This window comes from Electrona antarctica (assembly GCF_951216825.1).
Source record: "Electrona antarctica genome assembly, chromosome: 12".
NCBI classification, from domain to species: Eukaryota; Metazoa; Chordata; class Actinopteri; order Myctophiformes; family Myctophidae; genus Electrona; species Electrona antarctica.
Genome location: NC_136793.1, coordinates 50,481,658 through 50,502,403, shown reverse-complemented (window position 1 = coordinate 50,502,403; position 20,746 = coordinate 50,481,658). Strand labels below are relative to the sequence as shown.

Genomic DNA, 20,746 nt, shown 5'->3' with positions numbered 1-20,746 from the left:
TTTGTTTAAACATATTCAAGTACAGTATGTGCACATTATATATAAATTATAAATTAAATTTCTAATTAAGACTTAAGATTAAGACTGTAAATTGAGACTTAATATCCTAGAAAAGTGAACCTGTGAAGGAAACGAGACAGAATGTGTTGCTGTTCAAGTAAACAAGTTTTAACAAAAAAAAGATTTGTCTATATTAAAACAAGGAGAAGAACAAATTGCTTTGAATTTAAACGAAGGTAACATCTTTGCCCACTCGTCCCTCCTCAAGAACAAGAAACATGACAAACATTTAACATAAAAATGTTTTTCTCTTTTTTTAAATAACAATTTGAAGGCATATATGAGGGTTTTAGAGGCCGTGTGTCTACTGTGAAAGCAAATCTGTGCATACCTCAACACTCAATATGACAGTCTTTATGATAGGTGTTCCCTACCTCAACACTCAAAATGACAGTCTTTATGATAGGTGTTCCCTACCTCAACACTCAAAATGACAGTCTTTATGATAGGTGTTCCCTACCTCAACACTCAAAATGACAGTATTTATTGATGCTAGGTTTGCCGAGACAAATGGGTCGTGACGGTCATGTCAACAGCATAGAGGTAGCCGTGCTCTGCCAAAAGCCTAATTTATACTTTGTTACACAACAGTGTCGATCTCCGAAAATAACCGATTTAAATAAATGAATTAGGCTTTGATGCAGAAAGTAATGAATGAAGACTGAGAGAAATGATGTTCTAGAAAAAAAGTGGTGCTCATGATAGGGCAAAATATATCCACGTCTCTCTCTGGATTTTAATCCGAGGTTAAATGTATACTATAGGCTCTTATTATTATTATTATTATTATTATTGATAGCATCGTCTGCACTAACAAAATTCATGTCCCCACACAGCTGCACGGTCAAAATTCCTGTCCCCAGGACGCTTCCAAAAAATTACAAAAATGTTAATGTCTTCATAAAATAGTTTCTCTGTACAGATCAATAGATGGTGCCTACATAGCTGGCCTCTATACGCCCGTTCAAAATGGGTGGATTCAAAACAGAAGAAGCTCAAATATGAAATCAAGACACACGACAGACCACAAGCCATTATTATAATATTACGGTATGCCCTGCTATGTACACAAAAAAATAAAAAATAAAATAAACTAGAATATAAACAAATATAAGAGGAAATGGAATGGAATGGTGATAAAAAAATGTCCTCGATATATATATATATATATATATATATAAAATAACCAACATTGATCACATCTGTCTGTTGACACGGGTAGGTGATGTGATGTGCGAAGATTGACTCCCCGCGACAACTAGCTGGCGTTCTAAGAGTTAATGAACAGGTTTTACGCGTGTTTGTTCGGGTGTACACATGTTAATATCCACTCCATACCGGGTGCACAGGGAGGAGGAGGAGGGTGGTGGTGGTGGTGGTGGTAGTAGTAGTAGTAGTAGTAGTAACAATAATAATAATAATAATAGCAGTAGTAGTACTGGAGTCAGTCAGTCAGTCAGGACCAGAACATGGCGGTGGCGTTAGTGTCAGTGCTGTAGATCCACACCAGCAGAGGCAGCGTGACGGCCACAAAGGGCCAGGAGATGCCCTCCGTGCATGCAGACAGGGAGCACTGGCCCGGCTTGCGGCCGGCGGCCATCGCCGCGGGCCTGTCCGGCTGTTTACCGGCTTCCAGGTAGTTCCGCGCCGCGAACTTCAGCACCTCGTCCAGCAGGATGACGGGCAGCGAGATCTTCAGCACCATCACCCACTGGGTGGTGTCCAGGGGCGTGATCTGGAAGATGACCTGGGGGGGGAGGGGAGGGGAGGGGGAAACGGGATGCAATTTAACGTGATATTTTGGAATCTAAAAAAAGACAAGGCTTTGCGCATGCTGATTGATGCTGATTGCTAGTGAAGGGGAGACTTCCGCACACCCGGTTCCCGTTCCAAGCAGGTGCGAAGGTGATTAACAGTTTGACGGCCGCCAATTGTTTAATCCAGTGTTCCACCGCGCGTAAAACGCTATACCCGACATTTGTTTAATGCGTTTAATTCGCCGTTTTAAAATAATTAAAAAGAAACAGCGGATTTATCTGGGACCTGATGACGAGGCCGTCACGTTATGATGACGAAACCGGAAATCAAGTCATCATCTGGGTTGCTAGGGCTTCTGGGAAATTGAACTCAATGTAAGTGGACGGGGGGGGGGGGGGGGGGGGTTGTTGTTTGGACTACAATGCCTCTTGGAGGCGGATCTTGTGGCGCACCATCATGGCCGCTGGTGTTGCCGAACATAACAAACGGACAGACTATTTTTCGCCGGGTTTTCACGGATCAAAAGCCCAAATACTTCAGCGTATGCTCTAAAGGTACTAAAACAATCTCGGCAGCATAGAATATTTGATTAAATAGCGGGTAACGCGTTTTATGGAGTCAAACTGTTAAGTAGGAGAGAATAGAGGGTAGGCGTGTGACATCATCATCATCATCATCATACCCGGAAGTTATGCGGGAACGCCTACCACTGAGTGGCAAAAACACTACTTGCTGGCTTCGACAGCCCATACACATTCAAACAGAAAAGTCAGATCATATTAAACTACGTTAAAATACATTAAACTCACTTTGCCACTCGATTTGCCACTCACTTTATGCATGCGCATACCCTCTATAGAGCGTTGCAGTCCCGCCCCCTACCAGGGCCCAGGAAATGATTCTCCGTTCATTTTCCTCATAGACATTTCAGAAAGTATTTATTTAAAGACGTTTACGCCGCGGACAAAGCCAACTCGAGTCGTGACAAATCATGACAACAAACAAAAAATTTTGGGCCGAACAAATAATTAGAAAGAAGAAAAAAACGGCAGGTTACAACACTTTTTTTGTTGTTTTTCTTCTTTGTAATTATTTGTTTGGTCCAAAATATTGTTTGTGTTGTCATGAGTTGTCACGACTCGAGTTGGCTTTGTCCGCGGCGTAAACGTCTTTAAATAAATACTTTTTTATATGTCTATGGGAAAAATGCATTGGGATTCATTTCCTGGTCCATGGTAGGGGGCGGGACTGCGACGCTCTATAGACCCGCACACTGCCACTTGCTGGTTCAAAATTATGTTTTATGTAGGAGAGCAACGTTTCGGTCGTGAGACCTTCCTCAGGATCTTTCTTTCTTTTTTTTGGGTTGGCCTCTCCTTCTGCACCATACTTCCTGCTGTTTTGCGCATGCATGCTAGGGCATTAAGCAACTCCACTAGTCGACCTTGTTGGTATTTTTTATTTTTTCCCCCATTTTGTAGGCCTCAAGATCAGGTAGATTATAGTTATAGTCACCATGTACACAGTTTTTCAATGTACGAATATGTATATAAAAAAAAAATGTTTATTTTTTAAATGTATTTTATTTTTTACATAATAGGTAGTTAAACAACTAGTCGACTAGTAAACTAGGCAACTAGTCAACTAGTAAAAATGACTAGAAGTGAATGCCCTAATGCACCCTGCCGTTCACTTCCTTGTTTACGGCTCAGAAAGAAAGGCTCGTAGCTCCTAATCTAGGGAGCTCTCCGTGGTTTTGTCCAGACGGGCACATACTTCTGTCTTCATTCCTGACTTCAACATGGCCCTCGTTTAGAATATTAACGCTTCTAGAGAGACGTTATCGTAATCATCGCCGAGGTAAGCAAGCAACATTATGCCTCCCGCTTTTTGTACGGAACGGAAGGGGGGGGATTTCAGAGTAAAAGCTGTCATATCTACCTGGCACCCCGAGCTCCTATTTTGAAAGAAATCCCGGCGTTGATTGTGTTTAACAACGAAACCAACATTTCCTTTTAGAACATCCAGCTAACCTCGCGTCACCAGGCTTTCCGCCTGGGAGGAAAGCCTGGTCTGTGTTTCTAAATCGCAGTGATCCTATTCCTGTTCCACAAACCGGATCTTATTCCAGTTTGTGGTTTCATATTTAGGTAAGTTACCATCTGCTACCCCGACCGGATCATATAAACCCAAACAAAAAAGGAATTCTTCCCAGACTATAGGCTACTTACAGGCAGAGGCTCCACATAGAGGATGAGGAAGTGCAGCGACATGGAGAGACAGATAGCTCCCAGCAGCCACACGTTATCCCATGGAGGCATGCGCAGGAGGGACTGGTTCTCCGACAGACTGTGGGGTGGGAGAGAGAGAGAGACCATATGGAAGCACATGGTTAGAAGTTAAGATAGGGACTGGTTCTCTGACAGACTGTGGGGTGGGAGAGAGAGAGACCATATGGAAGCACATGGTTAGAAGTTAAGATAGGGACTGGTTCTCTGACAGACTGTGGGGTGGGAGAGAGAGAGACCATATGGAAGCACATGGTTAGAAGTTAAGATAGGGACTGGTTCTCTGACAGACTGTGGGGTGGGAGAGAGAGAGAGACCATATGGAAGCACATGGTTAGAAGTTAAGATAGGGACTGGTTCTCTGACAGACTGTGGGTGGGAGAGAGAGAGACCATATGGAAGCACATGGTTAGAAGTTAACACATTGTGTGCCCACACAACACTGTCAAAATAGTAACCCAGGGTGCCCACTTTTTACATTCATTTCTTTGGACATTTATTTTTGCTAAGACGTCCACAGACGTCTTGGGCACTACATAGCGGGATTTCCCAGGACGTCTGTGGACGTCTTGGGCTCACAACCTGTTAAGATAGGGACTGGTTCCTCTGACAGACTGTGGGTGCGGGAGAGAGAGAGACGATATGGAAGCACATGGTTAGAAGTTAACCCATTTTGGCCGGGAAGCCCTTTTGGTGTTTTAAACAAGCTTGTAGGTCTGCTACTTTTGAAAAATCGTGAAAATGTGGCTCAAATCTTGGAATGTATATTCTTTCAGAGCGAACGTTTTAAACTCAAATCTTTGCTTCGGGGTATTTTCTGAAATACAGGAGGTATTTCAGAAAACTGTCAGAATTTAGAAGACTTATTTTTTTTTAATTTTGACGTCAGTGGGTGGGATAGAAGGACTATGGAACCACATGCAGGCAGCATATTCATAATTAAGTTGGTAAGCTGCTCAGTTTCTCCAGCATGACGACATTCTCATTATGTATGGGTGTGTTCTCAGTATTCAGTTAGTAACGGTGAGCTACCACACATACACTTAGTGTGAAACTGAAATAAGAGTATAATGTTTGGCCACATTTCTCGATGCGCCATGTAGCAAATGTTTGGTCATTTCGTTAAAACGCGTTTATTAAATAACGAGAGCAAAACATTCATTAAGTCACATGATGTATGAAACCTTGCATCTCCATTATCTCATTTTTATTATTTTTCGTAAATTGACGCCCTACTTCATCATATAAGAATGTTGCACAGAAGTAGTGGAAATTAGCAGTGAGCTTGTAGATTGGCTATCACTATTTCTACATGTTTTTAAAATAATAATATAAAAGCAACGGTATTAGACACACAGTGTCGACAGCAACGACACACGATCCAACAGGATTGCTTGTTCTTCCCCCCCCCCCATCTGTAAGGAACTTGTTCTAACTCTGTCTGTAAGGAACTTGTTCTAACTCTGTCTGTAAGGAACTTGTTCTAACTCTGTCTGTAAGGAACTCGTTCTAACTCTGTCTGTAAGGAACTCGTTCTAACTCTGTCTGTAAGGAACTTGTTCTAATTCTGTCTGTAAGGAACTTGTTCTAACTCTGTCTGTAAGGAACTCGTTCTAACTCTGTCTGTAAGGAACTTGTTCTAACTCTGTCTGTAAGGAACTCGTTCTAACTCTGTCTGTAAGGAACTCGTTCTAACTCTGTCTGTAAGGAACTTGTTCTAATTCTGTCTGTAAGGAACTCGTTCTAACTCTGTCTGTAAGGAACTCGTTCTAACTCTGTCTGTAAGGAACTTGTTCTAACTCTGTCTGTAAGGAACTCGTTCTAACTCTGTCTGTAAGGAACTCGTTCTAACTCTGTCTGTAAGGAACTCGTTCTAACTCTGTCTGTAAGGAACTTGTTCTAACTCTGTCTGTAAGGAACTCGTTCTAACTCGGTCTGTAAGGAACTTGTTCTAACTCTGTCTGTAAGGAACTCGTTCTAACTCTGTCTGTAAGGAACTCGTTCTAACTCTGTCTGTAAGGAACTTGTTCTAACTCGGTCTGTAAGGAACTTGTTCTAACTCGGTCTGTAAGGAACTTGTTCTAACTCTGTCTGTAAGGAACTTGTTCTAACTCGGTCTGTAAGGAACTTGTTCTAACTCGGTCTGTAAGGAACTTGTTCTAACTCTGTCTGTAAGGAACTCGTTCTAACTCTGTCTGTAAGGAACTCGTTCTAACTCTGTCTGTAAGGAACTCGTTCTAACTCTGTCTGTAAGGAACTCGTTCTAACTCTGTCTGTAAGGAACTCGTTCTAACTCTGTCTGTAAGGAACTCGTTCTAACTCTGTCTGTAAGGAACTTGTTCTAACTCGGTCTGTAAGGAACTCGTTCTAACTCGGTCTGTAAGGAACTTGTTCTAACTCTGTCTGTAAGGAACTCGTTCTAACTCGGTCTGTAAGGAACTCGTTCTAACTCGGTCTGTAAGGAACTTGTTCTAACTCTGTCTGTAAGGAACTCGTTCTAACTCGGTCTGTAAGGAACTTGTTCTAACTCTGTCTGTAAGGAACTCGTTCTAACTCTGTCTGTAAGGAACTTGTTCTAACTCTGTCTGTAAGGAACTCGTTCTAACTCTGTCTGTAAGGAACTCGTTCTAACTCGGTCTGTAAGGAACTTGTTCTAACTCGGTCTGTAAGGAACTTGTTCTAACTCTGTCTGTAAGGAACTTGTTCTAACTCGGTCTGTAAGGAACTTGTTCTAACTCTGTCTGTAAGGAACTCGTTCTAACTCTGTCTGTAAGGAACTCGTTCTAACTCTGTCTGTAAGGAACTCGTTCTAACTCTGTCTGTAAGGAACTCGTTCTAACTCTGTCTGTAAGGAACTCGTTCTAACTCTGTCTGTAAGGAACTCGTTCTAACTCTGTCTGTAAGGAACTCGTTCTAACTCTGTCTGTAAGGAACTCGTTCTAACTCTGTCTGTAAGGAACTTGTTCTAACTCGGTCTGTAAGGAACTCGCCTGTTAAGAGCGTTGCACATCTCGATGGTGACCAGCACGGACAGAGCCATGGTCATGGGGTACGGTGACTCGAACACAGAGCAGTCCAGGCCCTCAAACTCTGGGTTATCTGCAGAACACTGGAGGAAGTGGCTCTAAAAGGGAGGGCAAAACAGTTCAAAGCTTCAATTAGTTTACAGCGAGGCACAGTATCTCTCTTATTATGACGTCACAACTTCAGCCTGATTTAGCCAGTCGTTTGCTATAACCTAGAGCAGTTCACTATACAGTAGCTTGTAGATAGTCTATTTTAGCTACTTCTTAAACTAATATGGAATTTCTTAGATTTTTCATTTATTTATTCAAGAAATTACTTAGGAAAAAAAATCATTTTATCTGTCTGTGGCCCACAAATGGGTCGCGAGTCCCACCGTTTTGGGGGAAACATATATATATATATATATATATATATGTGACCTATAAGGATTGAAAAGACTGCTTTAAAATTCTCCCCACAAGGTTCTCCTGGCACTTTTTTTTTTTTTGGCTTTGGCCTTTATTTTATATATATTTTATGGAGGGACAGACAGTAGGCTGACAGGACATGGGGAGATAGATGTGTGTGGGGGGGGGGGGGTGACATGCAGTAAAGGCCGTCGGGATCGGGAGTCGAACCCGTGGCACACTGCCCAGACTGGATTACCAGCCAAGGTGCCCGGACCACTGAGCCACGGGCCCAGGCCCGCTCCTGGCACTTTCTGACAGGGGAGTCGGAGCACACAGAGGGCGTACAGAGCACAGAGAATGGCCCCAGGGAGGCCTGTCACCTCACTGACAAACAGGCAGACTCACCAGCTGGTACAGGGTGATCTGAGGGCCGTCCTCGGACACCGTGAACCACCAGGCTGCGGCTCCCACGGTGGCAGCACCCACGTAGCCTTGGGGGCACAGAGAGAGAGAGAGAGAGAGAGAGAGAGGGAGAGAGAGAGAGAGAGAGAGAGAGACAGGCGATTAGCATAACACTGTTGCTTTTGGCAGCAAATTTCTATTTTATAGTTAGATGGTCATACAGTCCCCCTTGGAATGAAACTTCATTTAGTTCTAGTCACATTTTAGTTTTAGTCGACTAAATGTCATGCAATTTTAGTCGACTGAATCTACGGTTGATTTAGTCGACTAAAATGCATTTTGGCGGGGCCTTGATGCCGTCGTAATGGCTGATTTTACACTTGCTGAAAATGGCCGATCTACAAGCTCACGACGTGTCGCGCTGCGACACGTCGTGAGCTTGTAGATCGGGATATTTTCAGCATGCAACCAAGTGTAAAATGACTTATACTGGATCTCTTGTCCACTTGTTTTTATTTGTTGACGAAATTGTCAATATATTAGGCATACACACAACTAGGCATACACACAACCAAGGTCATATAGATATGATTTGGAATCACACCACAGGGAGGCTTCTCATTGGTTGCCGCTTTGTCTCGCTGAAAACCTCAGCAAATACGTCTTTTCATCTTTTCCACACCACTCTTTGCTGGCTTCGCCCCTTTTTTTGCTCATAATTTGCTCCACGCCACATAGACAATCCACAGAACATTGTCAGAAAGCAAAAGTGGAATTCCAGTGTATGGTGTAACGCAAACCCAGAATAGAATTTACCATATCCTGGTATGTTACTGACGTCATGACATTCCGACGTAGTCACACAGTGGCACAATTAATGTTGTTCTAATCTAAGCCACCGAGGACTCGGTCACTTTATTTGACTGCACTCTCTGACTTCAATCTATTAACACTCTAATTGCCCGGGGTTATTTAATCCATTCAATTATAGCGCCCAATCGATTTATAGCAACGGAGCACTTTTACCGACGGACCGGATGCTGCTGTAGCAGCGAAATGCAGCCAAAACACTTTCATTGCTCTCAACACTCTCAACACGATCGACAACAACGCGAGGTAAGATTAAATCTATCGCGACTCATGATCTTTTCTTAGAATTGGACGGGACGATTTAGATCGCGAGTATATTAACGTTTTAAGATTTCCGTTGTCGTCGGCTAAACAGGGGGGGGGGGGACATTTTCGATGACGTCTCACTGTTGCGCAACCTCGAGGAGCGCTCCCAGGCTGTGGAGCGATGCGATCCATATTTCATATCAATATAATTCGTCTTTTGGATAAAACTTCGTCTTGGGGCGTCGGGCGTTACTAATAGAAAGGACGGTGAACTTCGTCCTGGGCGATTGGGGTGTTAATAAAAGGCAGAAAAAGGCCGAAAAATATCTAAAATATTTATAGGGCCTATTTATAGGGTCGTCGGGATCGGGATTCGAACACGCCGTCAGATTACCAGTCTTAGGTGCCACTGACTTCACTTTTTGTCTAATTTTTACTTTAACCGTTTCCGTCCGTAGGACGTCGCCACACGTCCTAGGGGTCCCAAGAATGACTCGTCTCTCCTAATCCAGGGCGCTCTCCATGGTGTTGAACGGATCGATATACTGGCGCTTCATTTCTGCTCCTCATCCGTCTCTCCCCGCAAAATATGAACGCTTTTTGGATCATATATCGTATAAATTTAAACGATCACAATGTAAGCTAGCTATGTAAAGTAAACTTTTTTTTGTGGATTGTTTCCGGGTCGTGGGTTTCCGAGTAAAAGCGGCCATGTCTTTCCGGCACCCCAGAGCTCCTATTTTGAAGGACTTCCGGCACTGATTGTGTTAAAACTGTATGCTTTAGGATTTTCTTCCACTAATTTCGACTTCTGGATTGTATACAGTATTCTTTTTTATTTTTATTTAGATATTTTTTGGGGCTTTCTTGCCTTTATTTGACAGGTGACAGTGGGTAACTAGACAGGAAAGGGGAGAGAGAGACACGCCGCAAAGTTCGTCGGGATCGGGACACGAACCCGCAACACACTGTAAAGCTGGCTCACCAGCCAAGGTGCCTGGACCGCTGAGCCACGGCCCAGTCCTGTATACAGTATATTCTTCATATTATTTTATCATTTTATTCATTCCATGTGAATAATTTGGGGCCTTTTTGTATCATAACTATTGGTCCACAAACTGTTTTGAAATACAGTAGGAGTATACATTGTTTTTTTTTTGTCTTTTTGTTGTAACTCACCCCCGATAGCCAGGTATCTGAAGAAGAGCCAGCCAGAGATGAGCGGCTCCTTGGCGTTGCGTGGGGGCTTGTCCATGATGTCCAGGTCAGGAGGGTTGAAGCCCAGGGCAGTGGCGGGGAGCCCGTCGGTCACCAGGTTGACCCACAGCAGCTGAACTGGGATCAGAGCCTCAGGGAAGCCCAGAGCAGCCGTCAGGAAGATACTACAAAGAGAGAGAGAGAGAGACTTGTGAGTGTCATATATGGAATATATGTACATATGCTGTTGCACCTTTAAGGGAACGCTACGACACTGCCGTAAAGCAGATCGTACGGGACCTGTCGTGATATATATATCTACCGGTACATGCTGCTGTGTTGTTGTTACTACTTGTTACCTGCCTAAAGCGTACAGTAAACTACTACTACTACTTGTACACGTGTGTGGACATTGAGAGTCATTGGAACACATTACAGTGAGTGTTCTAAAAAAAAGAAAAAAACCCACACACAACCGTGTGAACTGAGTGGTGCAACTCCGTGTGGGGGAGGCCTGACGTAGAAATTAAAAAAAAATTCTTCTAAATCCTCCAGTTTTCTGAAAACCTCATGTTTCTAGGTCAGTGGTGCTCAATATTTCATGTCAAGGACCCCAAAAATGTATTGTAATTGGCCTCCGACCCCCATCTGAAAATATGTTGTTCCAGGGACCCCCCCAGAAGCAAAGATTTGACTTAAAAACGAATATATATATTCAAAGATTTGCGCCACATTTTCAAGATTTTTCAAAAATAGCAGACCTACAAGCTCGTAGCGTGCCACTCGGTGCCGCGCTATGAGCTTGTAGATCTGCTATTTGTCAATAGCTAAAGCATAACATAATGCTTAAAACACCAACAGGGGTTCCCGCCCAGAATGGTTTAAAAGAAAAACCCTTTTAAAATAGTTCAAATAGCTGATCTACAAGCTCACAACGTGTAGATGTAGATCGGCTAGTTTGAACTATTTTAAAATGATTTTCAAAATAGTAAAAAAAGAAAAAGAAAAAGGCAAATAAGTTTCGGGATAAGGGTGGCACAAGATGGAGCCCGAGGTATGAATGGTAAATGGTGCATTTTAACCCATTGAGACCTGGAACGCATCCATGTCACGTTAGCGTTTAACCACATTAACCATTAACCCATTTTGGGGCGGGAACCCCTTTTAGTGTTTTAAACATTGTTATAATTTAGCTATTGAAAAATAGCAGATCTACAAGCTCATAGCGCGCCACCGAGTGGCGCGCTATGAACTTGTAGGTCTGCTATTTTTGAAAAATCGTTAAAATGTGCCTCAAATCTTTCCGAAAATTGTCATGATTTAGAAAACTTTTTTTTTTTTTAATTTCGACGTCAGGCCTGAATGGGTTAAGGCGCTTTACATAGATTGTGCATGACATCCACCCATTCAAGCACCGATGGCGGGGGAAACCAATGCAAGGCACACCAACCTGCTGCACATCAGGAGCAATTAGGGCTTCAGCGTCTTGCTCAAGGACACTTTGGAGCTTGGACACCAACTCTGGCGGGAGCCCACAGGGATCGAACCGGGGAACCTCACGGTTCCCTTCTGGCTGCTCTACCGGCCACTCTACCGCTGATCCACTGCCGCTAATTAACTGCTTCGTGTTCTAGTGTAGAGTAGACCAGTGGTTCCCAAAGTGGGGTCCGGGGACCCCCCAGGGGTCCTTGAGGGAGTTCCAGGGGGTCCCCAGCTAAATGGATAGTTAGGAACCAAATGGACACTTATGGGTCTGTAACTCTGTCTCTGAGAGTGTACAAATGGAACCAAATGGATCCTTATGGGTCTGTAACTCTGAGAGTGTACAAATGGAACCAATTGGTTCCATTTGTACACTCTCAGAGTTAAATTAACATTGGTTTTACAATATAAATCGGGTACCAGAGATAGAAATGCCATTAAATCGGGTGTCCATAGCAATAATGCGTGTGAAACTGGGGGGAGGGTCCATGGAATTCATGTGTTTCGGAATCACTGCTAGAGCCGTAAAAATCCTCCATTATCACTGGCATACGTTTTCAAATTGGGGGAGGGGGGGTCCGTGGCCTAATAAATGTTGATTTTTTGGGGGGGGGGTCCTTAATCCATTGAGACCTGGAACGCATCCATGTCACGTTAGCGTTTAACCACATTAACCATTAACCCATTTTGGGGCGGGAACCCGTTTTGGTGTTTTAAACATTGCTATAATTTAGCTATTGAAAAATAGCAGATCTACAAGCTCATAGCGCGCCACCGAGTGGCGCGCTATGAACTTGTAGGTCTGCTATTTTTGAAAAATCGTTAAAATGTGCCTCAAATCTTTCCGAAAATTGTCATGATTTAGGAAAAAAAAAAATTAAATTTCGACGTCAGGCCTGAATGGGTTAAAAGGAAAAAGTTGTGGGAACCACTGCTGTGTGAGAAGACTCACCACACGACCTCTCCCACGTTGGAGGAGATGAGGTATCGGATGAACTGCTTCATGTTGTTGTAGATGGCGCGGCCTTCCTCCACGGCCGCCACGATGGAGGAGAAGTTGTCGTCGGCGAGGACCATCTCCGAGGCCGACTTGGCCACGGCCGTGCCGGAGCCCATGGCGATGCCGATCTCCGCCTTCTTCAGCGCCGGGGCGTCGTTCACGCCGTCGCCCGTCTGCCGATGGGAAAATGAGACGAGACGATATTAACCCATTTTTAGACCCGAGGACGATTCTACAAAATGCCTTGACCCCCCAGAATCATATGTATTTGGCGGTAATATGGAGGTCTTAACGAAGCCCTTTTTCCAATTTAACAAATTATAAAATAATAATGAATTTATTAGTGAATTAAAACGCACCCAGGGCGCGGTACCCACCGCGGCCACAAGGGGGGGGGGGGGGGGGGGGGGGGGGCAATATCTCACAACGGGTAAGGGCTAGTAATAATACCTCGCCTTTTCCATGTTTGTGGCATTTTGAGGGGTTTTTTTAAGCATCGTAAAGCAAATGCAAAGCTGAAATCACTTTACTTCAATGTTCAAATGTTGTGTGAAAAATCCCTAGAATTGATATATAATATATATTCTCAACAAAGATAACATCTAAAAGTATAACGCATTTACCAATACACTGGATCAAATATAACTATTCATTATCCAACTATCCATAATAATAATAATAATATCTGGGATATTTATATAGTGCTTTTCATAATGACTCAAAGACCCTTTACATGTGTGGGGGCCAGGGCAGAGAACATAGAAAAGGACAACTTCATTAGGAGAAGAAACAATTAGAAGACAAGAATCAAAAGCAATAAAAACACGATGAAATCAAGTCAACTAAACAATGTTGGCAGATGGATTTTTTTTTTTTACCATCGCCGTGATTTCGTCCAAACGCTGCAGGATCTCGACGATCTTGGACTTGTGGGATGGCTCGACGCGGGCGAAGCAGCGTCCGTTGATGACGGCCTCGCGCTGGGCGCTGGGCGACAGGTCGTCGAACTCGCGGCCGGTGAAGGCCATGCTGTCGGCGTCGTCGTCCTCGCTGAGGATGCCGATGCGTCGGCAGATGGCCACCGCCGTGCCCTTGTTGTCCCCCGTGATCATGATGACGCGGATGCCCGCCTGGCGGCACAGCTCAATGGCGGCCGCCACCTCCTGCCTCGGGGGGTCCAGCATGCCCACGCAGCCCACGAACGTCAGGTCCGACTGGACCGGAGGAGGAGGGAAGAATTTAATCACAGTGCAAAAAGTCACCAAACATTTGATGGAAGAATATTCCGGCTGTTACTGGTAGAGCGGTTTTCTTGTGCCAGTCAGTCTGGCATATGAACATCTAGCTTGCCAGTACCTTTTCTTTAGCCTGTTGGCTAATATAATAGTTAACTTTGGGATTTATCATAGCCTTTTATAGAACTTTTTTTCAAGGTTCAAGAGGTAGGTCGGGAGTCTGTATCAGCCGCTAACACACGGTGGTCTATCCCTGTTACAATGCACTATAGACCCCTGGGAGATGGAGTCTATCCCCGTTACAATGCACTATAGACCCCTGGGAGATGGAGTCTATCCCCGTTACAATGCACTATAGACCCCTGGGAGATGGAGTCTATCCCCGTTACAATGCACTATAGACCCCTGGGAGATGGAGTCTATCCCCGTTACAATGCACTAGATCCCTGGGAGATGGAGTCTATCCCCGTTACAATGCACTAGATCCCTGGGAGATGGAGTCTATCCCCGTTACAATGCACTAGATCCCTGGGAGATGGAGTCTATCCCCGTTACAATGCACTATAGACCCCTGGGAGATGGAGTCTATCCCCGTTACAATGCACTAAAGACCCCTGGGAGATGGAGTCTATCCCCGTTACAATGCACTATAGACCCCTGGGAGATGGAGTATATCCCCGTTTCAATGCACTAGACCCCTGGGAGATGGAGTCTATCCCCGTTACAATGCACTAGATCCCTGGGAGATGGAGTCTATACCCGTTACAATGCACTATAGACCCCTGGGAGATGGAGTCTATCCCCGTTACAATGCACTAGATCCCTGGGAGATGGAGTCTATCCCCGTTACAATGCACTAGATCCCTGGGAGATGGAGTCTATCCCCGTTACAATGCACTAGACCCCTTTGAGATGGAGTCTATCCCCGATACAATGCCCTATAGACCCCTGGGAGATGGAGTCTATCCCCGTTACAATGCACTAGACCCCTGGGAGATGGAGTCTGTCCCCGTTACAATGCCCTATAGACCCCTGGGAGATGGAGTCTATCCCCGTTACAATGCACTAGACCCCTGGGAGATGGATTGCTGAGGTGGAGCGCCACACCTACCATCAGCTCCCAGTATACTTCCCGCACGACTTGCTGGCAGCTGCACCAATCCGTGCTACTCATAACGCTGAGTTGGCGGTGCCCCGGGATCCAACCCATGAACTCGTGGTCCAAAGGCCAAGAGCTAAGCCGGTTCACGGTTGTACTCTATTGCTACACCTCACAGGTACATAAGAGTAAAACTTATTTTTGTTTGGCTTCCTACAGACAATGCAGCAGCATAGATAACATCAAACAGCAACAGATGGTAACATAAATGGGCTACACGATGAAAATGAAAAGTTCACCTCGTATGTGGCGAACTTGGCGGTGTCGGTGAGCACCATGTGCTCCACGTTGGGGGGGGTGTCCCGTGTGGCCAGGGCCAGGCAGCGCAGCGTGTCGCGCCCCGTCCCGTACTCGCGGATCACGGACATGATCTTGTCCTTGATGCCCACGGTGAGTGGCACTTTGGTGTTGCCCACTCTGACGTGAGTGCACCGGTCGATGACACCCTCTGGTGCACCCTGTACGCACGGCAGAAGAGAGGGGTGGGGAAATTGAGACCCCCAGTAATGATTTACTATGAGTTCTAGAATTCAAAATAAACAAATACATTTTTTGAAAAATACCATTTTTAATTCAGCTTAATTAATTAAAATGCAATAAATTAAAAGAACATTTAACTTTAGATTATACAATGAACAGGTAAACAAGTAAATGTAAAATACCCACAAACTTTGATTTAACCGTAAACAAATTTCTATTATTATTCTATTATTAACAGATACATATACAGTAGATATACAGTTGTTGCGGCGGTGGCTCAGGGGTAGAGTGGCCGGATGGTAACCGCAAGGTGGCCAGTTCGAACCCGGGCTCCCCCAGAGTTAGCGTCAAAGTGTCCTTGAGCAAGACACTGAACCCCTAATTGCTCCTGATGTGCAGGTTGCACATCCTTAAACAACCCAGAGGGGGCAGTGCTAGCCAGATGTTTGTCACTGCTGGAGTGAGGACTTTTAAAGCACTCCTAAGAAATCTAGGGCTCCATTTTCGTCACCGCTAAACCCCTTATCCCTAAACTTCTTTGCCTTTTTTTTACTATTTTGCAAAACATTTTTGAATAGTTAAAATGGCCAGTCTACAAGCTCACAACGTGTCAATGTGGACTGGCTAGTTGAACTATTCAAAAATGTTTTTCAAAATAGTAAAAAAGGCAAAGATGTTTAGGGATAAGGGGTTTAGCGGTGACGAAAATGGAGCCCCCTAAGTTCATGAAAAGGCTGGATGTATCGACAAACGGTATCATCGCAGCGCTTTCAAGCCCCTCAGTGAGCTGTCCACGTTCTACATCAGGATTAAAGGGTACACTGGCTAAAAGGCCTGTAAGTTATGTATTTGTTTTACATTCCGTTATGGTTTTATTGCCTGCCGTATCTCTTGTATGTTAACCCCCGTGTATGTATCTCTATGGCAGGGGTTCTCAACGTTTTTGGCCGGGGACATGTAGCCAGACAACTATTCCACAATCTCTATAGAGCACCGAAGTCCTGACGTCACTGCCCTCTACTGTCAGTAGAGGCCGTCAGTCCACAGGTTCATGTACTTTTTATTTGCATTGTAATCTCCATAGGGGGATTTTAGATCGCCTCATATAAGAACTGTGTTTGAAAAATAAACCGATCACCCCGGCCTTTTCACTCATATGGATATGAAGCATCGACTGAAGGTGGAAATGTACAAATATACCCAAAGAGTAACAAAATAAGCGTTAGAAACGAGTCAAACAACCCAGAGACTACATTTCCGGGTAGGGGGGGGTGGCTGCATCTGCCCGTCGCACAACAGAAACTGAATGTTAATTACGTTTATTTTAATTTTATTGATATTTAATGTTTCGTGGTTAGTACGAGTCGAGTCACCACCAGCTGAGCTTACGAGGAATCTCAGGAACGCAATGTGTTGACAGCTGGGCGTGACGTATATTAGCAGCGACATTGCCTTCATATGTAGTTTCAAGGCTTTTGCGGCGACATTAATTCCATTTTCTCCAGAAACTGGCTGTATCAAATATAAATGGACATCATTAACGACTCACAGCCACTCCCCTGACAGAAAGGCCGGGGTGGTCGGTTTATTTTTCAAACACAGTTCTTATATGAAGCGACCTAAAATCCCCCTATGGAGATTACAATGCAAATAAAAAAATACATGAACCTGTGTGTTGGTGCCCTCTCCTGAAAGTGACGTCAGACTTCGGTGCTCTATAGTCTGGAACTACACCTCCGTGCAAGAAAGCTGCCATATATCCATGTGTCCATTTCTGCTAGGCTTAGATGACTTCGATTTATATTAGGATAAATTTGCGCGACTGTGAAAATGAAACGGAAGCAGGGAGGAGGAGGCTTCTCTTCCGCTTTATCGCTTGCTCATGATCAGTGCTTCCGTTGCTCAAGACTGTGTGACGGAAGCGTTTGAAAATGTGCGAGAGGCAACAGTCTGGCAACGCGAGACTAGCGTGCATTAGACAGACCTCGACAAACATCTTGCCCATGGAGGATCGAGACATGTCGGGGTGCAGTAGACTAGTGCTTCCTAGGGACAAACATCTTGCCCATGGAGGATCGAGACATGTCGGGGTGCAGTAGACTAGTGCTTCCTAGGGACAAACATCTTGCCCATGGAGGATCGAGACATGTCGGGGTGCAGTAGACTAGTGCTTCCCAAACTTTTTCATGTCAAGCACCCCTAAATCTACATTCATTAACCTGCGGACCCCCCATTTGAAAAGATATGCCAGAGAGAAGATTTGTAGTAAGGTATTAGCAGTGATTCTCAGCCATTTTCATTTCTAGCAACCCCAGTTGGGGCGACTGTGGCTCAGGAGGTAGAGCAGGTTGTCCAATGATCCATGGGTCGGCGGTTCGAATCCCGGCTCCTCCTGTCTACATGTCGAAGTGTCCTTGGGCAAGACACTGAACCCCAAATTGCTCCTGATGTGCTGGTTGGTACCTTGCATGGCTTCCGCCGCAATCGGTGTATGAATGTGTGTGTGAATGGGTGAATGTAATGCACAATCTATGTAAAGTGCCTTGGATAAAGGCGCTATATAAATGCACCATTTACCATTTACCAGTTGGACCTGCATTAGGCTATGGAACGGTTCCATTTGTACATTCTCTGAGCTACAGTCCCACAAGGGTCCATTTGGTTCCTAACTATCATTTAGCCGGGGACTACCCTGGAACTCCCTACTTTGGGAGTAGACAGTTTGGCAGTAGACGCCGGACGTACCTTGACAAACATCTTGCCCATGGAGGATCGTGACTTGTTGGGGGTGCAGTAGACGGACATGGACTTCCGGTCTCGGGAGAACTCCAGGGTGAACTCCTTCTTCATCAGCTGCTTGATGACCTGGTTCACCAACATGGACATTTTTTGTTTTACTAACTCGTGACATAATGTACAGTACACAGTCATCTGTAAATGCTTTCCACTGTCTGCTGTGAACTGTCCTAGAGGTCTCTTTGTCAGCTTCGGAGCAATTTACAATTTAGGCATTTAGCAGATTGCCATTCATGGAGCAAAGTCTTTTAAAAAAAAAATTAAGATCAGTTTTTGGCTTTTTGCCTTTTATTTATTGATAGATACAAGTGAAGAAAGAGGGAGAGAGAGACGGGGGGGGGGAGAGACATGCAGCAAAGGTCGTCATGAACGGGACTCGAACACGCGACACGCTGTCAGGCCAGAGCCCGGCTATATGTGGCATGCGCCTGGACCGCTAGGCCAGCGGGCGCCCCGGACTCTCAGATCAAACCTAATCTAAAACACCTGCTGAACCTGCTGCTGAGGGAAGAGCTTTCACCCTCCAACCAGGCTCAGAGGCGACATACCAAAGCCTACACGGGTTGTGCAGTCGACGCGCTGTGATTGGCCTATATAGTATATATACTATAGGGGCATTAAAAACCAGAAACCTAACCTTAACCTCAGTAAAACTATACTATACTATAATAACTATACTATAATTGCCCAGACTCTTCTTCAACAAAGATGGCGAACGCAAACATTCTTTGTTCGGTACTCATACAATAGTATGGTACAAAACACTGAAGTCCTTAAACCAGAAACCTGACCTTAACCTCGAGAAAACTATACCTAAACCTAACCCTACCCCTAACCTTAACCTCAGTAAACTTAACTTGCCCAGGGGCGTGGTTATAAACACAACCCGTGTAGGAATGAGTATGTAGCGGCTCCGAGGTGAGACGCTAGCTGTCAGTCACTCACAGTCGTAGCCTCGGAAACCCAGGCGTTTTTATTTCCAGGGAGAGAGAAAAAAAAAAAGTCTGGGGCCGAGTCCACTTCAATACGGCATACAGTAGCGCAAACGTCGCTCACTCTCTGCTGATTTCTGATCGTCTGCACCTTTGTTAAATTGACGCACACACGTACACACATTCCTCTCTCTCTATAATGAATTAGTCTCATAACGTGCAGCTGTGTGTAGTTTCTCCCCCCGGCGGATCCTGCCAGGAGCTGCCTATGCCATAGGAAGCATAGGTGGGTTCCAGTCTACTCACAGAGTTGCATGCGTTGGCCCTGTCTATCTGGGAGAGGTTGTTGGTGTCCGTGTCGAAGGCATTCATCTTCTCCACCAGGCAGGTCAACGCCGTCTCCGTAGCCTCGCCAACCTTCTCATACACACCCTTGGCCTGAGTGCAAGGAGATACATGGCATTATTAGCTTGAGCGTCACCACAAGTACATATATTTATTTACATAGTCAAATTGTTACGCCATTCAGGACGGGAACCCCTTTTGGTGTTTAAAGCATTATGTTATACTTTAGCTATCTACAAGCTTGCCTACGAGCTCGAGTAGGTCTGCAATTTTTGAAAATTCGTGAAAATGTGGCGCAAATCTTTGAATATATATTCTTTCAGAGTGAACGTCTTTAACCGGGGGGGGGGGGGGGGGGGGGGGGGGGTTCCTGGAACTACATATTTTCAGATGGGGGGGTCGGCGGCCAAATACAGATAATTCTGGGGGTCCTTGACATGAAAAAGGTTGAGCACCACTGACATAGAAACATAGCGTTTATCAGAAAACCGTTAGGATTTAGAAGTGATATTTTTTAGAATCGGTCTCAGTCCTAAATGGTGAGACGATGCCGGGGAACCCCACCTCATTGAAGTCCAACGAGGAGTCGTTGCAGAGGGCACAGATAGTGGCCAGCTCCACCAGACCGTCGTACTGGGAGGACTTCACAGGTTTGCCATCGTGGTATCTGAGGAAGGACAAGTACAGAGCATCAACAACATATGTATGTAATGTTATCAACTCAGAATCACCAATGTTTCTTGTCAGACCGGGTGCAGTACCAGTCATTAGTCCTACTACAACCTATCTCAAACCCTCACCCTAACCCTAAACTCCCACGGGGCAGCACACCTAAACCATAACCTTAACCCTCTCGCACCCCTCACCAACCTTAGTCCGGTCGTTTTAATGCACCCCTCACCAACCTTAGTCCGGTCTCAGGTCAAAATGGGTTCATTTAACTCTTGGGAGTGTAAAAGAACGTGGATCCAAACAGAGCCTTTTTTTTTTACATGCTCAGGATTCAAAGAAACGCACAGGAGGAGGAGCTGTGGGATTGTCCACGGTCAAGAGGTACTCACACTTCTCCCTCCGGGGCAT

At 44.9% G+C, this 20,746-nt stretch overlaps 1 pseudogene across 1 annotated transcript in view; it reads right to left on the bottom strand.

Moving 5' to 3' along the window:
* LOC306934707 (sarcoplasmic/endoplasmic reticulum calcium ATPase 2-like) overlaps window positions 1-20,746 on the bottom strand; it is a 72,473-nt pseudogene continuing 51,727 nt past the window's right edge. Inside the window, exons 11-22 of the transcript XR_013792550.1 lie at window positions 20,728-20,746; window positions 20,231-20,333; window positions 19,628-19,759; window positions 18,339-18,458; window positions 15,353-15,571; window positions 13,598-13,933; window positions 12,672-12,892; window positions 10,220-10,422; window positions 7,928-8,013; window positions 7,097-7,230; window positions 4,050-4,167; window positions 1-1,807 (exon numbers count right to left, since the gene is read on the bottom strand). The exon at window positions 20,728-20,746 is cut by the window's right edge and continues 70 nt beyond it. The product of XR_013792550.1 is annotated as a sarcoplasmic/endoplasmic reticulum calcium ATPase 2-like (transcript). The remainder of the gene's footprint in view (window positions 1,808-4,049; window positions 4,168-7,096; window positions 7,231-7,927; window positions 8,014-10,219; window positions 10,423-12,671; window positions 12,893-13,597; window positions 13,934-15,352; window positions 15,572-18,338; window positions 18,459-19,627; window positions 19,760-20,230; window positions 20,334-20,727) is intronic.